This window comes from Nomia melanderi, chromosome 11, assembly GCF_051020985.1.
Source record: "Nomia melanderi isolate GNS246 chromosome 11, iyNomMela1, whole genome shotgun sequence".
Lineage (NCBI taxonomy): Eukaryota > Metazoa > Arthropoda > Insecta > Hymenoptera > Halictidae > Nomia > Nomia melanderi.
This window is the reverse complement of record NC_135009.1, coordinates 530,164-546,789: the sequence shown is the minus strand read 5'-3', so window position 1 is coordinate 546,789 and position 16,626 is coordinate 530,164. Positions and strand designations below refer to the sequence as shown.

At 31.4% G+C, this 16,626-nt stretch overlaps 1 protein-coding gene across 2 annotated transcripts in view; it reads left to right on the top strand.

Annotated features, from left to right (window-relative positions):
• The window catches only part of sick (sickie), a 520,404-nt gene that overhangs the window by 8,398 nt on the left and 495,380 nt on the right, over positions 1 to 16,626 (top strand). The window lies entirely within an intron of this gene.

The window sequence follows — 16,626 nt, the reverse complement described above, 5'->3', positions numbered from 1 at the left end:
ATCTTGCAAATAAAATGTTTAAAGATATATTATTAGGAAGCATATTCGCGTAATTACACCAATCAAAATCGACATAAACATTTACCAAATAATTTAATTCCATAAATCTAGTGATAACCATTCCGGCACTTTGTATATACGCTTAACCCTCGATTTACACGGCATTCGAATTACAAGACTTCGGTTTAATACGGTTGAAGAAACGCTGAAGAACTTCCATTTATACGGCACTTGCATATCTCTTTGACACGGTCAGGTCAGACAAATGCAAAAAGTACATTAATTCTTTCTTGCAATATTACAACCACCAAATGAGTATTAACAGAACAGACTATTCTAAAGAATTTTTAGTAAGAAGGAAGCTAAAAACAAAACACAGGTAGAAAGAAAAAGAATTGAAAGAAGATGTATTTATATGGTACGTAAAAGAAATCCTCATAAGGCAGAAAGAGTGATATTGGTAGTTTCTTGTAATATATTTTACGCTGAGTGAACTCGAATTGTACGATTTCAATCTACACGGCATTTTCGAGGAACCAATCTACCGTGTAAATCGAGGGTTAGGCGTACTTATTCCTAACCATTAACCATTCCTACCATAACTGTAATATGAAATGATGGATTTTCCTTATTCATAAATGTTTGTATTCCTGTTGTTGCTATTCCTGTGTTTTTCATATAACCTCTTAAACAATTTCATCTTCGATTATCAGTGTAACTTTTTGAGAAAAAAGTTTTTCTGAAATCTGCATAATAACTATTTCTTACATCGTTTTTTGAAAACATGGATACCACCAACGTTCGCGTAATTTTACTATATGAACTCAAACTTGGAAATAATGCTATACAAACTGTTGAAAATATAAACAAAACATTTTGGAACAATATTGTGAATGAAAGAGTAGTGCTGATTTGCAATATTTTGTTTCGGTGATATTTCTTTGTAAAATGAGCCGCATAGTAATCTCGAAATCAAAACGATTCTAAACATTCATATTGTTCAAAAAAGGAATATATTCATTAAAAACACGTTGGCAGAAGTATATTAAATCGAATGAAGCATATTTCGATTGAATAAACATTTTTTAGAACATCAAATAAGGTTTCCTTTTTTCCGCAGAATCGGGCGTTTTATATTACATGACCAAATAAATGCAGTAGAACCCCCATTTAACTTTTCCTTCTTTATTACGTACTGCTGCAAAAGTTTCGGGAACTCGAAGTTCAATTGTTTATGTTATTTTCGTAAAGGTTCATAGTTTTAAGCTCAGAAAGTGCTGGCACAACACAGTGGAAAATGTATTAATGTCGAAGGAAAATATTTTGAAAAACAATGAAACTAATAGTTTAAACCTATTTGTAACGTTTCTCATGCTTTCCCGAAATTTTTTCAGCAACCCACGTATGTATATTATTTATTTTCGAGTTTAACCACACAATTAATGGACTTTTACACTTGTTGTATATACATTATTACTATTCCTATAAAGTGATCAAAATATTTCGCGTTAAAGGGTTTCACGTTTACTAATTTCGTGTGAAATTCCCCTTCTGTGTACTGGTCTAACTTGTATTCAGTTCGTCTTTTGTTTATATTAGTTTATTACGGACAATTTCACTTTCATATCCAAGTTAAGTGAACGACAGAAAACGCAGAATTTTCAATAAAATCTTAAAACCGATCATCTGATCGGTAGCGATATTAACATTTAGTGTTAAATAAACGTTTTCTATCCGTGATACTACAAGATTTTCATGAAAATCATAATTTCCATCATTCATAACACATTTTCACAAAATGTTATAGATAAGGAATTATGTTATCGATTGACAGGTCTAATACAATCGGTCATACTCAGTCTACCGTTAATAGTATTCTCCCCCGAGAACTCGCCAAGAAAGCTGGAGTGCTGAAATCAACCGAAATCGCTTTCGTTATCGAACCTTTCTCCGCGCACACGTTCATAAATCACCATCATTCTATTTTTTTCTTGCTGATCGTCACGCGTTCCACGTACTGTACGTACACGTATTTAAAGTCGAAATGGACGATACGAATGTACGTAATAAGACGTATAAACAATGACTAAATGCTATTCCCTTCTTGCTCCCTTTTCACGGTCGGCACTTCACAACGGAGATACAAGGTCGGCGCGACCGACAAGAGCACTTTATGGGGCTCATAAAGCGATAAAGACATCCGTACAAATGTACACGGTTCGGATACTGTGTAGCACACCGTGCACTTCGGCACTATCTCACCTGAGAAATGTACTCACGAGAGGGAAGTGCGTTTTACGTGTCCAGATCGTTGACACGGTTGAATTGTCCAAGTGAGATCAGGGGAAGTTGGAATTAATAGCGAACAGGGATATCGCAAATACTATCAGCGATTTGGATTTTTTTTCTTATTACTTGAAAAGAGATCGAACATTTTATTCATGTAAAATGAAGCTATATTAGCTATGTAATTATGATTAGTATTAGTTTCAATAATGCTTCATATTTATCCTGAAAGTACTGGATTAAAAATTTACATAATTTCTGTGAAGAGATTCGATGGCTTACAATAGTGCAATATTTTTTTTAATTTTTAATTTCAGGTAACTGTATCAAAAGTATATGTTTAGAACTAATTACCTATTAATGTGTTACTTTATTTAAGAGAATAAAGATGCAAAATTAGTATAGGGATTTACACTGTAATGCATTTACATATTTGTTTTAATTTAATTTGTTTACTTTCTGTATTTTTACGGTATAAGTAGGTATCTTGTTGGGTATTATGAAAGTCAAAGATAAAGAAAAAAGAATAATTTTGTAATAAAAAGAAGAGGATAAGGAAATAGAAAGTGAAGAAGCAACATAAATTACATTATCAGTAAGAGAAAGTTTAATGGAAAAAGCGGAAAGGCAAGGAAAGTTAAAGAGACATAAGAAATAAAGGCGAAGTGAGAAACTTAAACCATAAAGTTCTAAAAGTACATCAGATAAGATGCGTTCATTAGGGTGTATTATAAAATAATGTGGAAAATATTAATATATAATACAATTTTAAGATATAGAGTACTTTTACATGCAATTAAGTGGGGAATTTTCTATAATGTAAACTTACATTATTCTTATCACTCCGAATTCCTCATTTACAACTTTTGTATGTATTAAATCAATTAAACTAAAATCAATATACTGACGACGAGGCAAACTGAAATACGAATTGTTCACTATCTTTTTAAATTAATAAATATCTAATAACTTCTATATTTAAATCTAAAACTAAATAAGCATATAATACATTAAAATTTATTATATGCATCGAAATTAATCAAATTTTTAATTTAATATTTATTTATTATTAATAATACCATTCAATGCAAATTTTAATTTTGTGTAAATATTTGTGAACTAACAATTATAATAATTCAATAATAAATGAAACAATGTTCAAATTCAGAAAATAATGTCCAATAAAAACTAATAAAGTTCTTTTAAATTGATGAAAAATTATCGAGAATAAAAACTGTATATCTGCAGTCGAAGTAAAGAATTTTTCACGTCATACAAGGAGTGAACGAGCTTGGTTTGTGCGACCTCCCTATTAAATCGTACGAGAGAAGAATTCTTCGTTGGTGGTCTTAAGTATCGTTTAGAGTTATTAATGATTGATCCTCTAAAAACTACATTTCATACTTGTGAGGATCATTTATATATGTTTGTATATTAAGCTTGACGTCGCGATTTAGTAAACTGCTACTGATGATGTGAATATTCATTTATAATAAAAAGTGCAAACGTTTAGCCATAAGTATTATTCGCTAAGGTAAATATTTATGTATTTGGCGTAAATTGGTATATCAAGATTTTTAAGAGTGATATCTATTTCTTTATTAATCAAGCAATATCAATATTATGTTTTTAATTTCATTGAGAAATATTACTCCTTATAGTGATAGAAGATGATTTCTTTTTATTACTTACTTTAGTTGTTAATTACTTGAAGAAATTAGGTTGCTTTTACAAAGGGAAACGATCGATAATTGTTAAAATCTTATTTACATTTAATTTATTTATAATAGCATAATCATATGGAAACAGTATTATTTAACTTCTAAGAATTTTCAAGAATTCTTTTACTTTTATTTTGATCGTTTCTATTTTCATTTACAAGAAGTTGTTCAGAAAAGATCTTTTTTAATTATACGCAGCATTTTGTTTATATTATTATGATAGTAATGACTTCTATATAATTACTGGTAGTTCTCAAATTAATATGTACTTTTTATCTTATTACTTGTCAACATGAAAAAGAGACTTATTATTGCATTGCTCCTTCTTAGAATTATTATGTACATACATTCATCACGTGAGACGAGTCGTATATTTTATTTAAATTTCACCGAGTCTTGGTTATTAGTTGAAAATTGAAGTGAATTCACGCGATACAATTTACTGCCGATGTTTTGCATTTCCGACTATCTCAACGGGGTGTAGCACCGTTTGTGAATGTACTGTGTCGGACATTGCGTGTGTCGCGACATAATCGTGGACTGCTTGGATTACAAAGGCTAGTCAAGATAGAGATAGAGTTTAATTTACTCACTCTGATTACGCATAATCGGCCCTGCTAGTTGTTACTAATAGTCAGTGTGTAGGATTATGCCTTATGGGTGCCATCTAAAATTACAGTTCAGAGATCGTCTTTGCTATTTCAATTCTCGACATTTTCCTTGCCAAACTAAAATTCATTAAGTAATGAAAGTTAGTAAACATTTAATACGTTACAGTAAGATAGATAATTATGGTGAATATCTACTTAAGTAGGTATATGTATTAAGAACGTAAAAGTATGAATTTTCTTGTACTATGCAAACATAAAATTATCCCATTAAAAACGAGAAAAGTTAATTTAGACTTCGATCAACAGAAAAGAGTTTCAGAATATTTTACGAGATTTTCCGATTTAAATATGATAAAACTTTATATATTATGATAAGTTATTAGATATAATTGTCAGTAGTTCTAAAAAAAAAAAAGAAAAGTTTAAAAAGAAAAATACAGTTTATAAAAATTAACGATTTGAAAATCTACAGTGAGTACAAATGGGCAAACAGGCACTTCGCAATATGCCCTTTTTTAAAGAAGAATATTAACTCACTCAATTTTTCAAATAAAGCACCTCATCCGTCAAAGCACGAGTCGCTTCGAATGAAACATCTCAAAAATCAACTCGATCGCTTCTTATACATCACTGTACCTCGCAATTAGCTGTGCGTCGCCGTTCGAGCCGATCTAATAAATCTTCGTTACGCAGCGAATGTAATAAAGTATTCCGCGAGAATCTGTTCTCTCAAGTGTCCACAGCACAGGGTGGGACAGGATCACTCGAAATTCATTAGGAATCTCCGCCCCGGCGTTTCCAAACTGTGCCCGGCGTCAAATCGAATTTCGCCGGTCGAATCCGGTCCGCGAATCACGAGCCTGGACACGGGGGTTCATTTTCCCTTTTCTCCCTTCTTTTTGTATCTCTGCACATAGATCTGCTTTTCTACCGATCCGGAGGGTGGCCGGTTAAGTAAACTCCTTCAAAGGACGAACTTCCTGTAAGATTTGTTGAGAAAGTGACCGAAGAAAGAACAAGAAGGACGAGAGGGAAAAAGGAGAAGAAAAATTCCAAGCGGCCCGTGTTGCAAGCTCGTCGGTAGATAAATGGCCCGCTCTGCTGAACTTCTCTGATAGAGATATTAATCTTTCTCAGGGACTCTCCTATCCCGCCCCGTGTTATCATATCGCCCTTCGTCATTCAGCGTTGACCGATCTTCTCATCCTTCTTTGCCATTTAAGCGCCTTACACACTAGAACTACCGAGCATTTGACACTAAAACTATTAGACGGTTCAAAATCACCCATTCCTTGTTTCTTCATTTGGCAATTATTAAACAGACAACTGACGTTTCTCTGAGAAGTTATTAAAGAAATTGATTTAGCAATACGCGAACTGAATTACAAATCAATTAAAGTATCGATAGATGCACTCTTGAAATTTCTATAAAGGAATTTAAAAAATGTAATCCCTATAAAAATTGTAACAATACATTATTTTCAGATTCTTCAGATATTCATTGTAGTATTCAAGCGAAACTGTTTATTTTCCACATCGAATATTTCGAATATTCGATGCGAATATTTGCGAATCAATAATTGCGAAAAAGTTCTAGTGTTGACACTAAACGTATTGCGACCGGTTTTGGTTTTTGTTAACAGTTAATAAAGTCATAACTTTATTAAGTATATCGGTTGCGATTCCGGTTCTTCAGAATCGATATTACATTGGCTCTGTATCAGTTCTATAACTATTATTATTATTTATCGGTTCTAAAGGGAATGCAGAATCCAAATACAGAGCCAAAAAGTAATAGAACCGATATAGAATCGATAAATATCGGTTCTGAATAACTAGAACCGAAACCGATATAACTCAGAATCGATACACGTATGTACTTAACACTAAATATAGGTTCTAGTGCGACCAGTCAAATGACCGGTTTTCAAATTTAATTAAAAATTCTGCAGTTTCTTTCGTTCATTCAATTTTCTATCAATCTCTATAATATCCAATTAATTAGTTTTTCAATTTTTGTTTTTCCTTTTGTTTCTCTTTCCACCAAGAAAAATTTGTTATTTAATTTACTTATCTTTGTTTTATGACTAATCATTTGACCGGTTACAGTAGGAATAAGTGTATTTAAAGTGACTGTACGTTTAGCGTTAACCTTGACAATACCCTCGACAATATTTTTCATTTTAAACATTCACTATTTTCTGACAAAATATTGACAATACTATTTGGAACTTACATAAAGAAGAATCTTGCATAAATTAAGAGACAGAATTGTTTTGTTTCCATGTTTTATGTGCTGATAACTTATTTAATATTTAGTATTGAATTTTTAGTCTTATAATATTGCTGTGTTGAATCGAAGAGCGAGTGAGAATTGCTTCTCGAGTGCAAAGGTTTGTGCCAAAACTTTCCTTCGTATTTTTTATACACAATGATGCATAACGTTTTCTTTTCTATTACGTCATTAAATTACGTACGATCCACTATGATCTGTTATCTTCTTCCATCTCTACTGAAGCCACATAATGTAATCTTTTTAAAACTTCTGCTAAATTGAATATTGCAGGCAGACAGTGAAAGAAAGTTGGAGGATAACCTAATATGTAACATATATAACAACCAAGAATGTTGGTTCAGGTTTTCTAATCCTTGGGCGTATTTTATTCAATAGTTAACAAAAATAATCTTCATCTCCTTCAATAGCGTAACATTGAAACACCGATTTCACTGAATTGACATTTTCACTGCCAAATAAATACTAGTCAAAACTCATATATAGTCGAAACAGATTTCTTAATAAAGCAGAACTATTTTTCTTGTATTAATTAATTAATTAGTGTTAAGTTGATGTTTGAAGTTCACGTAAAAAGTGGTGTCACCCGAATTCGTATGACGTGCCAGTCAAAATGTTAACCATTTTTTATTCATACCTTTCCAGTCTGTAATTCTCGTTTTTTTTTAAATAGTTACCATATCTTCTGTCATTTATAATAATACCTATTGCAGTTTAATACTAAAACTACCGAGCAATTAAATTGACTTTTCGAGATTTCTCTATAGAAACTCTAAGAGTGCATCTATCGAGACTTCAATGAATTTACAATTCAGTTTTGTAAATCCAGAGAAACATCTGTTATCTTTTTAGTAATTGTAAAAAGAAGTCTGGTAGTTTAGCATTAAGTTTGATGCGACACGCATTGAAACCTGATGCTGATGCAGGCTTTATGAAACCTAGAAGTCGATTGCATGTTTCGGAACATGTTTCAACGTGTGTAGGGGGCTTTAGGTTTAAAGCTTTCGATCTTCCATCCGCGATCGTCGTGTCCCCTTTCCTGTCCCTCCTCCCTCTTGCTCCGATATTCCGATTTCTTCCTGTAGGTTGTCTCCTTCTGTTTCTCGCGGGTATGGTGCTATGAAAAGTGGAATACCATATGTCCACGTCAGAGGGGAGGAGCCCGGTACACGGGCGGACGAATCGAGCAGCCTTGTTCCTGAAAGTCAGAGTCCTCGATCGTGGAACTGACTTTTGTTTACCGTGTTCTTTTACGTGTTTCCGGGCAGCGTACGCTCGTATTTTTTTGAATTCCGATTGAGAAGAGTGTTTCATCGAATCGAGGCTGTTATATACAGGGTATTTCCGATTTTGTCGTACAATACGAAAGAAAATGAATGTATGTACAAATCTGCAGCTGGAGATGTAAGTGGAAAGTATAAAGTGACATTTTTTCGAGCGAGGCTTTATTTTTGAGTAAATTAAAATTATACATGCTTTTGAATATACTACAGACCAATTGTTATTGCACTTGTATTTATATGAGCAATGTCATGTATTACTGCTGTTTTTCATTGAGGTTATCGATCTTTGTCATTTATCATAAGCTGAAAGAGGAACATCTTTGTGAATTCGACCATTCGAAAGTAGAAAATTTGCTGCAAAACATCATTTCCAGTAATTTTTACGGTGTTAAAAGAAAATCGAAACAATTCGAACTGAAATTTAAGAAATGAATGACACTGCAGTAATATCTATTACACGTAGACATAAGTTGTATGTAAAGGTATGCATATTTGATGAATCTTCAACATTAGTTTATTTCGAAATTAATTCTCGTATAAACAAATGTTATTCTACATTTTCGATTTAGCTTTTCTAGTTGATTCATCTACTTTCTAGATGTACCTTTAAATCGAAAACATCCAATTGAATGGTTGGGATGTAATATGTATTTATGTTAACGTAGGTTTTATAGTATAGTATACTTTGTAGTTGTGGCTGAAACTTATACGTTGTATTTTAAATAAATTCGTTATGTACTGTTATCAAGGACGTCTCATTTTTTAAATTAAATCTTACGTTCTTATAAATAATAACTAATTCGAGTTTTGCAACGCAGTGATGCGCAGAAATAGATGAAGAAATTTTAACTTGAAATAATGTTTAAATTAATAGCTTTAAGACACAGTATCTTAATATTTTTTATTTGGGGTAGTGAACAACGTAGATTAATATATACAAAAGTATATGTATCTATTTATCACTAGGTTTACAAAACACGTCAATTTGATGGATGTTGAATGTTACAAATATTATTTGATGCACGAATAAAAGATTCTCCTTATGATCTGCGTATATGTTATATATGAAACAATCTAAAAAAGTGATTGTGCTAGTGAGTACCTTTCCGTACATAGATTTGTCCATGACGCAAATGTTTCCGATACTTATGAATATAATCAATATGAATGTTAACTTTAAAAAATCGTTTTTTCATACACGTGACAGGTTGTAGAATTATTACAACATAATAATTCTTGTTTAAAGTATAGAATCCATTCTTTTATGATGTACTACGTATTTTGGCGTCTGATTTAAACTCCACCTTTCTTGCAATTTGTACATCAATCAAATTAATGGAACTATTGAAATTATAATTTAGGATTTAGTTTAGAATTTAGAATAGAGAATTTTTATTATTAATTGCGTATGTACTAATATAGTATTGCGATCGTGAAAATAATTCTTTACGTGCTTTGGGTAATAACTGTACTACTGTTGTTCACGTAGATTTGTATATTAATTGATCCTAAAACGATATAAATAAAATGGCATTTTGAATTTCACTAAATCAGTGTATTTCGCTTTAGTAGATAATTATTTGAAAGCTGTAAACACTTTCCGGTTAGTGGTTTCTGTAGAGGAAGTTTCGATAGTAGTTAGCAACTTGCTGTCTTAATGAATAATGAACACTAAGCTTAAAATATACGTGCGACGTAAGGACTAAGATCTGAAGTAGAAGTTTTAATTGGAAACACTGCTGATACCGTGAACTGTAATAAGAATATAAGTTTGGAAATTAAGTGTCTCATTTCAATTCCAAGTTTGTTTGTAGAATTTTTATGAAGTAAACAGTCTGTAGACATTCTTTAATGAATAGTTTCAGTGATACATTTAGTAATTTATTCAAATTTCAAGTTTTGATGTGCTTAAGCGTCTTTGAATTGTATTACACATTGAAATTTATATACTTACAACATTTGATAGAGTACAACATTAGAGTAGAGATATTAATGATGAGTTTGATTTTGATAAAACATGTTAAACTCGAATTCACAGTGCTGTTATATAATATTTGTTTTCGTTAATATTAATATTTTAATGTGTATTTACTAATAGTAGGCACAAAGAAATTTTAAAAGATGAAGAAGGAGTTTGTTACGTTGTGTAAACACTGTAATTACTTATATTACAGTAAACTATTTAATGTCTTTAATTATTCTTGTAAGCATTTTATTTTTAAATCTGCATTCTTCGCATTCTCTATATTATTAAATCTATCTTAATATTAGGTACCGGGAAAAATTCGTGCAGTTTTCCTGTCAGCAATGAATTGAGGTCCAATTTTAATTAATAGTTCACTAGTTTATTTTGATTTAAGAACCTACACGAACTTTTTTCGGTATTTAATAATTATATAAATATAACATAGAAAAAATCTTATTAATTTATTAACAACATATTATATTCATTTTTTAAAATATATTTATTGTGTAAACTTAATTTTTGTTAATGTAAAACTAATGATGAATTTGTTTTTATTTATACTATTTTTATATGACTGTCAGAATAAAAAGGTTTGCTAACAATAATACAAACACTTTGAATATATTAAATGTATTTATTTGTACATTGTTTAAACGGAAAATTAGAATGCAAGAGTACAATGTCACTTTATGTATTCTCGTACTACCTGACCTTCTTTTCATATTTTAACACACGTAATGTAACTCCACCTTTTTACGCAAAAAATTTCTACACGTTATTCAGTATACATTCATACGGTTCGTTCACATAACTGCATAATTAAAAGTTACGATACAGTGTAATGTTCGATGTACAACGAAGTTATGAACACAGGGGACGCAACGGGAGACTAATTTCATTTAGAGTTTTATTCTAACTTTCCTTTTGCGGTAGGTTGACACATTACAATGAAAGCGTTATATTTCTTCTTTAAAGTTGTTGCAGGAAAATTTATTTAATTTTTTTATTTCTTATAGTTTATATATACTAAATGATAAAAATTGAAGGAAATGTGAAATTATTATGTAATACTGTGAAATATATGTACAATAAATAATAAATTGGTAACAGTTGACCATCTAATATTACTGATTGTAAGATCAAAAATGAAATTAAATTATTCGTTTGCAAAATAAAAAATTTTTTTCTCGTTACATTATATAACTTTTTCGATGTACAACATACTGTTCTTCAAAATATTTAAAATTAAAATTCACAAAATTAAACCATAAACAATACTTTAAAAATTAGCTGTTCTTAAATAAATTTCTGAACCTGTTTAAAAGTATATATTCGCTATAAAATTGCAAATAATAATAATACATAATCACAATATATGAAACCAACCTAAAGTGTTATTCCACAAAATTGTAGCATTTAATCTTACAGCTGGAGCCACGGTCCCATTGCATCATACGATATAAGTATTAAAATCTGAATCATAAAAAACTAACGTAATAATTACGACTAGCGTAACAAATGAACATAAATACGAAGAACAGAAACATAGTAACACTAAATATTATTAAAACAGTATGTATCACATTGAAAGTGATTCTGCCACCCTGATCGAACAACCGTTCACCCCTTCTACCGTAGAAGCCCCAGACAAAATTCCCATTTTATGGAAATTGAATCGTCCAATGAAAAAAACGGAAACTCGATGAAAAACCGAACGTATGATTTCCGAACGTTTCGCATACGGACAGGCTAAGGTGGTTATTGTGGTGGGCATGGGTGTGCGCCGTTTGTGACGCAATGGTGTCGTTGAGGGCAGGTGCGAGGAGGTCCATGGTCTCTCTACCTACGGAAATAAATGCAGTGCGTTAATACACGCACGTACGCGCCGCCACACCGTCCCGATGGGAAACCTGTGTGCGTGTGCGTGTGCGTAAGCATAAATATACGGGACAACGCGTAAACCTACACTATCACGGCCGAGTGAGCGACCGAGTGGGAACAATATAGTGTTCCATGGGGGTATATGGTGTGGCACGGTGCACGGTATCACCGAAGTGGGGACAGATCGATAGTATAAGGGGCCTTCCAGACCTTATGGTGCCTCTACCACCTTCTATTTCTCCTTCTCTTCCTGTTCCCTCTCTACCTTAAGCCGTTCCATGAAATTAACACGCGTTTGAATTTCACTTTTTGCGATAGAGCTTGACCCTCTTACGAGGAAACGCGGAGATCATCTTACCCGTTAACGACTTTGTACGATTTTTCATGTGTTCTTTCTAATGCGGTGTAAACTTCATTTTTTGTTTATGGACTAATGGATAAAACTGTATTTTACTTGTTTTGTTATACTATTTTTATTGTTTCTAAACGAAAAGTGCAAAGTATGTACTGTTTAAATGTACTTTTAATGTTTTTGCCTTTTGTTGAGTTTAAATGTTTATGATATTTTTCATTTAGTCAGTTTTGATGTTGAGAAACGAAATTGTTGGTTGTTTGGAAGATCGAGAGGTGACTGAGTAATTGGTAAATTAGTGTTTGGTGAATTATGTTGATTGAAGTTCGGATGTAAGTAAGGAAAATTGTATTTGCAATGTGAGAGATATACAGGGTGTCTTATTTATTTGGTCTACTTCAAATGTTTTCGTTAATTTTTATTATTAAAAAGAGTTTTAAATGAAAATTATTTTTTGAATTAAGATTTATTTAATATCTACATTGAAATATGATTTTCTACTAACACGAAAGCGAAGTGTTGTGTTTCAATGAACTCTGGTACTCTTTGTAACAGGGTTGTATCACACTAGTTTAAAATAAGACGTACGTGCATGAAGTATCGGTTATTTTTACGTAATATGAAAACTGCATATTTAATACTTTTACCAGGCAACGCCATGTAAGAAAAAATATGAAACTGATGGGAGATAAATTTCGAATGTAAGGTGACATTAAATATTGTTTAGACATATGCGAAATATTTATAGCTGCGATAAAAACAGTTTTTTAAGAAAGTAGTGTAATTTACAACTTTTTAAGTTTCCTTTATCAAACATGACAGCAGAAGGTCATGTTGCAGTTTACTGCTTAATTTGTTTTATAGTTAGTTATAACAAGATGCTGATAAATGCAAGTTTCTTTTCACAAACTGTACTTTTATTTAAAATTTATTTTTGTATTATACAATATTCATATTCTCACTTATAGAAAAATGTTGATTGAATGTAATTAAATAAATCAGATGATTCTAGTACATTATTATTCTAGTTTATTATTCTAGATAATTCAAATGTTTTTTCGACAAAAGATTTTTATACTTTTCATAAATATTTGTCGCTCTGTAAGTAAATACAACCTATTAATGCATAACATGAACATTTAATTTATTATATAAGAATATTACGTTTATTTCTTTTTTCCAATTTAATACATATTTTTATTTAAGGTTATTCCAGCAATTCCAGGATTTTAACAATCAAACGAAGTTATTAGGGCTGAAAGATAAAAATGAAGTTAACATGTCATTTATATTTAAAATTATGATTGAATCTGCTATGTTAAAATTAAAAGTATTTTTTGCAATTCACTATGTCTCTATAGAAAACAGACTGATCTTATTTTGTGGTGTCTATTTTATTAACCTATTTGATCAGTTACAAGACTTTTTAGGTATTTACACTAAGGGACAAGGTTTTATGTTTGGTAATAACTGATAAATAATATATATGTGTATTCAAGTTTAGGTAGTCACTATGTTACTATTACTATATAAACTTATTTAGGTAGTGACTATAGGATTTTATTTAAAATGTAATCAAAAGGTGTCTTTGCTGAACTTTATACCTCATAAACAGTTTCTGCTGCAAATTTCTCGAATTACTTTTAATACAAGCACTAATTATTCCCCATACACCTGGTACATGTTTCTCCTCGTTACAGTTACGCTACTTCCGTTGTTAAATTCGTATTAACCCTGTATATAATTGCAGGACGTTTCACTGAAAGATCATCACTATCATATGGCGCGACATTCATACACCAAATGCAGGGACTTGCCGAGCTTTACTCATTATCAGAGATTTAATTACGTTGCATGTAGTAAAAAACATTGTTATTTGTAAAACCATGCCCATTACCATATGAATTTTATGGAATAGCAAATGTTTTTATCTTGGAAAAATTAAATACCTGTTTTACATATTAATGAACATATGAAGGCACAGTCCAAAAGAAAAAAATAACACATGCGTGCTACTATATTTTTAATTTCTCGCGTTATAATTATGACACAGGAAAGGTGCAAATGATACATAAAGACTATCTTCTACTAATATGTAAACACTACCTATATTGGAATTTCTACAAGATATTCTCTTAGGAGGAATGTAAATACACAAATAGACAAAGACAAAATTATAGCACACTCGAGGTTTATTTTGATTTTCTTCAATATGTCGCGAGGTTTAAAGAAGTTAAAGTAGTCATGACATTTGAAAAGGATAATTAACAAAAATTAGACGACAAATGAAAGGAAGTGGAATAATGATTTGGGCCGGCATATGTTATAAAGGAAAACCGGATATTAAATTTATACAAGGAAAAATGAATAGTGTAAGTTATTTGAGATTAATTAAAAACCAAATTGATAGGTATGCACAACGCATTGCAGGTACAAAATTTGTGTTCCAGTAAGGTAATGCTGCCATACGAACGGCAAAAATTATTCATGAATATTTTTCAAAGGAGAAAATTTCTGTTTTGGAATGGCCGGCGTGCTCCCCGGACCTCAATATAATTGAGAACTGTTGGGGATTATTATCAAAAGCTGTCTACGCAGAAGGTAGACAATTTGAAAATTTTAATGATTTAAAAATCTGTATTAAAGAGGAATGGAAAAATTTATCATAATCTTCAATTAAAGTATTGTATAAATCCTTACCAAAAAGGATGATGGAAGTAATTGAGAATTACGAAGGTCCCGCACATTATTAAACACAGGAGTAGTTATGTCATTTCCATATTTTTCTATTTTAAATCTATATAATATGGAATATTTTTCAGACGTGCTATCATTTTGTCTGTATTCATTTGGGTATTTGTATTTTTACTAAGAGAATTCGTCGAAGAAAAGTCAATAAAAGTTATGTTTACGTATTAGTAGACGGTAGTCTTTATGTACCATTTGCACCTTCCCTACGCCATTATTATAACGCGAGAAATTAAAGATAGTACACGTGTGCTATCTTTTTTTTGGGGAGTGTATGTATTATATACACTGTCGGTAAAAAGTTTGTTACCAATACATCGGTTTAAAGACAAATTTCCATTTTTTGTAAATAATCGTTTTTAGAGAATTTTTTAGTATTAATCAAATGTGAAGGTATATAATTTTTAATTATTTTATTTTGTGTATTTGTAAGATAAATAATTCTCAATTTGTGACGTTATATATAAAAGTTATCAACCTCTTGACCGACAGTTTTTACATAATTTCTTTATTTCCGAAGTAAAAATCATAAAAGTATTCAAGTAAAAATCATAAAAGTATCCAAAGCAATTTTGTCAAATTTTCATATAGACGAAACAAAATCACGTAGAAGAATATTTCAAAATCAGTATACTGGTACTCATGCCAATATAAGGGTTAAACACGTGTAAATTGCATTTACTCACAATATCAATATAAAACGTTAAGAATCTGCTGAAGTTATAAATAGTACATACTTCTTTTATTTAAACGCCATAAGGTATTACACGTTTCGAATTCCACACACAATAATTTTATGGAAGAAGTGACGTCTGGAAATATGATTCAGGAATTTAGTGGCATTAGCAGCCGGGTAACTAGCGGCCGGAAAGTCGCAGCGCGACCGATTCCGCGTTTCTACTAGGTTACATGAGAAACGATCTCGTATCCAATGGCGTGTCAAGGGAACGGGGTTCGGATATAGTGATTAAAGCGATACTTCCGCTGGTCGTTATCGAGCCGCGAAGATAGCATCGCGGTTCTCGATCACTGTCACTGCGCTAACCCTCGACACCATACCAGAAAACCCCATACCGATGTACTACAGCTATGGAGGGTACCACGAGTTCGAACCATGTCTTCCTTACTTTATTGCTTCCTAGTTGCTCCTCGTCTTAATTAAATGCACAAAGGTGCTTTACCAACTTTCAAACATTTTACCTTATACCCTTTTAAACCCTTTTCTCGGATTTTGGAAGATAAAGATTTTTCTCACGTTGTATGCGTAGGAGTTTAATTATTCACTGTACTTTTAGTGACTTCAGTGGCGAACAAGAAAATATGTAGAAATATAGTTTTATAGATTAAATTTACGAAAGTAGAAGTATAAATGGAAATTTCAGTTCCTCCGTTCAAAGATTTGTAAATTTGCAATTAAGTTGAAATGTTACCACAATTGTTTTACAGTGTCTATTTTAGAATAATACCTGTTGCAGCAAATAATAT